We start from the raw sequence: 4,249 nt of genomic DNA on the forward strand, positions 1-4,249 counted from the left end.
TCTCCTAATTCCCCTGTTTCTGGGGCTCTCTCCTAATTCCCCTGTTTCTGGGGCTCTCTCCTAATTCCCCTGTTTCTGGGGCTCTCTCCAAATTCCCCTGTTTCTGGGACTCTCTCCTAATTCCCCTGTTTCTGGGGCTCTCTCCTAATTCCCCTGTTTCTGGGGCTCTCTCCTAATTCCCCTGTTTCTGGGGCTCTCTCCTAATTCCCCTGTTTCTGGGACTCTCTCCTAATTCCCCTGTTTCTGGGACTCTCTCCTAATTCCCTTGTTTCTGGGGCTCTCTCCTAATTCCCCTGTTTCTGGGACTCTCTCCTAATTCCCCTGTTTCTGGGGCTCTCTCCTAATTCCCCTGTTTCTGGCACTCTCTCCTAATTCCCCTGTTTCTGGGGCTCTCTCCTAATTCCCCTGTTTCTGGGGCTCTCTCCTAATTCCCCTGATTCTGGGGCTCTCTCCTAATTCCCCTGTTTCTGGGGCTCTCTCCTAAGTCCCCTGTTTCTGGGACTCTCTCCTAATTCCCCTGTTTCTGGGGCTCTCTCCTAATTCCCCTGTTTCTGGGGCTCTCTCCTAATTCCCCTGTTTCTGGGGCTCTCTCCTAATTCCCCTGTTTCTGGGACTCTCTCCTAATTCCCCTGATTCTGGGGCTCTCTCCTAATTCCCCTGTTTCTGGGGCTCTCTCCTAAGTCCCCTGTTTCTGGGACTCTCTCCTAATTCCCCTGTATCCGGGTCTCTCTCCTAATTCCCCTGTTTCTGGGACTCTCTCTTAATTCCCCTGTTTCTGGGGCTCTCTCCTAATTCCCCTGTTTCTGGGGCTCTCTCCTAATTCCCCTGTTTCTATGGCTCTCTCCTAATTCCCCTGTTTCTGGGACTCTCTCTTAATTCCCCTGTTTCTGGGGCTCTCTCCTAATTCCCCTGTTTCTGGGACTCTCTCCTAATTCCGCTGTTTCTGGGGCTCTCTCCTAATTCCCCTGTTCCTGGGTCTCTCTCCTAATTCCCCTGTTTCTGGGGCTCTCTCCTAATTCCCCTGTTTCTGGGTCTCTCTCCTAATTCCCCTGTTTCAGGGGCTCTCTCCTAATTCCCCTGTATCTGGGGCTCTCTCCTAATTCCCCTGTTTCTGGGTCTCTCTCCTAATTCCCCTGTTTCTGGGACACTCCCCTCAGTTCCCTGTTTCTGGGGCTCTCTCCTAATTCCGCTGTTTCTGGGGCTCTCTCCTAATTCCCCTGTTTCTGGGGCTCTCTCCTAATTCCTCTGTTTCTGGGGCTCTCTCCTAATTCCCATGTTTCTGGGGCTCTCTCCTAATTCCCATGTTTCTGGGGCTCTCTCCTAATTCCCCTGTTTCTGGGGCTCTCTCCTAATTCCGCTGTTTCTGGGGCTCTCTCCTAATTCCCCTGTTTCTGGGGCTCTCTCCTAATTCCCCTGTTTCTGGGGCTCTCTCCTAATTCCCCTGTTTCTGGGGCTCTCTCCTAATTCCCCTGTTTCTGGGGCTCTCTCCTAATTCCCCTGTTTCTGGGGCACTCTCCTAATTCCTCTGTTTCTGGGGCTCTCTCCTAATTCCGCTGTTTCTGGGGCTCTCTCCTAATTCCCCTGTTTCTGGGACTCTCTCCTAATTCCTCTGTTTCTGGGGCTCTCTCCTAATTCCGCTGTTTCTGGGGCTCTCTCCTAATTCCCCTGTTTCTGGGGCTCTCTCCTAATTCCTCTGTTTCTGGGTCTCTCTCCTAATTCCCCTGTTTCTGGGGCTCTCTCCTAATTCCCCTGTTTCTGGGACTCTCTCCTAATTCCCCTGTTTCTGGGGCTCTCTCCTAATTCCCTTGTTTCTGGGGCTCTCTCCTAATTCCCCTGTTTCTGGGGCTCTCTCCTAATTCCCCTGTTTCTGGGTCTCTCTCCTAATTCCCCTGTTTCTGAGGCTCTCTCCTAATTCCCCTGTTTCTGGGGCTCTCTCCTAATTCCCCTGTTTATGGGACTCTCTCCTAATTCCCCTGTTTCTGGGGCTCTCTCCTAATTCCCCTGTTTCTGGGACTCTCCCCTAATTCCCCTGTTTCTGGGGCTCTCTCCTAATTCCCCTGTTTCTGGGACTCTCTCCTAATTCCCCTGTTTCTGGGGGCTCTCTCCTAATTCCCCTGTTTCTGGGGCTCTCTCCTAATTCCCCTGTTTCTGGGGCTCTCTCCTAATTCCCCTGTTTCTGGGACTCTCTCCTAATTCCCCTGTTTCTGGGGCTCTCTCCTAATTCCCCTGTTTCTGGTGCTCTCTCCTAATTCCCCTGTTTCTGGGGCTCTCTCCTAATTCCCCTGTTTCTGGGGCTCTCTCCTAATTCCCCTGTTTCTGGGGCTCTCTCCTGATTCCCCTGTTTCTGGGGCTCTCTCCTAATTCCCCTGTTTCTGGGACTCTCTCCTAATTCCACTGTTTCTGGGGCTCTCTCCTAATTCCCCTGTTTCTGGGACTCTCTCCTAATTCCCCTGTTTCTGGGACTCTCTCCTAATTCCACTGTTTCTGCGACTCTCTCCTAATTCCCCTGTTTCTGGGGCTCTCTCCTAATTCCCCTGTTTCTGGGACTCTCTCCTAATTCCCCTGTTTCTGGGACTCTCTCCTAATTCCCCTGTTTCTGGGACTCTCTCCTAATTCCACTGTTTCTGGGGCTCTCTCCTAATTCCCCTGTTTCTGGGACTCTCTCCTAATTCCCCTGTTTCTGGGACTCTCTCCTAATTCCCCTGTTTCTGGGACTCTCTCCTAATTCCCCTGTTTCTGGGGCTCTCTCCTAATTCCCCTGTTTCTGGGGCTCTCTCCTAATTCCCCTGTTTCTGGGACTCTCTCCTAATTCCCCTGTTTCTGGTGCTCTCCCCTAGTTCCCCTGTTTCTGGGACTCTCTCCTAATTCCCCTGTTTCTGGGGCTCTCTCCTAATTCCCCTTTTTCTGGGACTCTCTCCTAATTCCCCTGTTTCTGGGGCTCTCTCCTAATTCCCCTGTTTCTGGGACTCTCTCCTAATTCCCCTGTTTCTGGGGCTCTCTCCTGATTCCCCTGTTTCTGGGGCTCTCTCCTAATTCCCCTGTTTCTGGGACTCTCTCCTAATTCCACTGTTTCTGGGGCTCTCTCCTAATTCCCCTGTTTCTGGGACTCTCTCCTAATTCCCCTGTTTCTGGGACTCTCTCCTAATTCCCCTGTTTCTGGGGCTCTCTCCTAATTCCGCTGTTTCTGGGGCTCTCTCCTAATTCCCCTGTTTCTGGGGCTCTCTCCTAATTCCCCTGTTTCTGGGGCTCTCTCCTAATTCCCCTGTTTCTGGGGCTCTCTCCTAATTCCCCTGTTTCTGGGGCTCTCTCCTAATTCCCCTGTTTCTGGGGCACTCTCCTAATTCCTCTGTTTCTGGGCTCTCTCCTAATTCCGCTGTTTCTGGGGCTCTCTCCTAATTCCCCTGTTTCTGGGACTCTCTCCTAATTCCTCTGTTTCTGGGGCTCTCTCCTAATTCCGCTGTTTCTGGGGCTCTCTCCTAATTCCCCTGTTTCTGGGGCTCTCTCCTAATTCCTCTGTTTCTGGGTCTCTCTCCTAATTCCCCTGTTTCTGGGGCTCTCTCCTAATTCCCCTGTTTCTGGGACTCTCTCCTAATTCCCCTGTTTCTGGGCTCTCTCCTAATTCCCCTTGTTTCTGGGGCTCTCTCCTAATTCCCCTGTTTCTGGGGCTCTCTCCTAATTCCCCTGTTTCTGGGTCTCTCTCCTAATTCCCCTGTTTCTGAGGCTCTCTCCTAATTCCCCTGTTTCTGGGGCTCTCTCCTAATTCCCCTGTTTATGGGACTCTCTCCTAATTCCCCTGTTTCTGGGGCTCTCTCCTAATTCCCCTAGTTTCTGGGGCTCTCTCCTAATTCCCCTGTTTCTGGGGCTCTCTCCTAATTCCCCTGTTTCTGGGACTCTCTCCTAATTCCCCTGTTTCTGGGGCTCTCTCCTAATTCCCCTGTTTCTGGGGCTCTCTCCTAATTCCCCTGTTTCTGGGGCTCTCTCCTAATTCCCCTGTTTCTGGGGCTCTCTCCTAATTCCCCTGTTTCTGGGGCTCTCTCCTAATTCCCCTGTTTCTGGTGCTCTCTCCTAATTCCCCTGTTTCTGGGGCTCTCTCCTAATTCCCCTGTTTCTGGGGCTCTCTCCTAATTCCCCTGTTTCTGGGGCTCTCTCCTGATTCCCCTGTTTCTGGGGTCTCTCCTAATTCCCCTGTTTCTGGGACTCTCTCCTAATTCCACTGTTTCTGGGGCTCTCTCCTAATTCCCCTGTTTCT

Source organism: Somniosus microcephalus, unplaced genomic scaffold (genome assembly GCF_052327205.1).
Source record: "Somniosus microcephalus isolate GS21.2 unplaced genomic scaffold, FLI_Smic_1.0 unresolved_chr3, whole genome shotgun sequence".
Taxonomy (NCBI): Eukaryota; Metazoa; Chordata; class Chondrichthyes; order Squaliformes; family Somniosidae; genus Somniosus; species Somniosus microcephalus.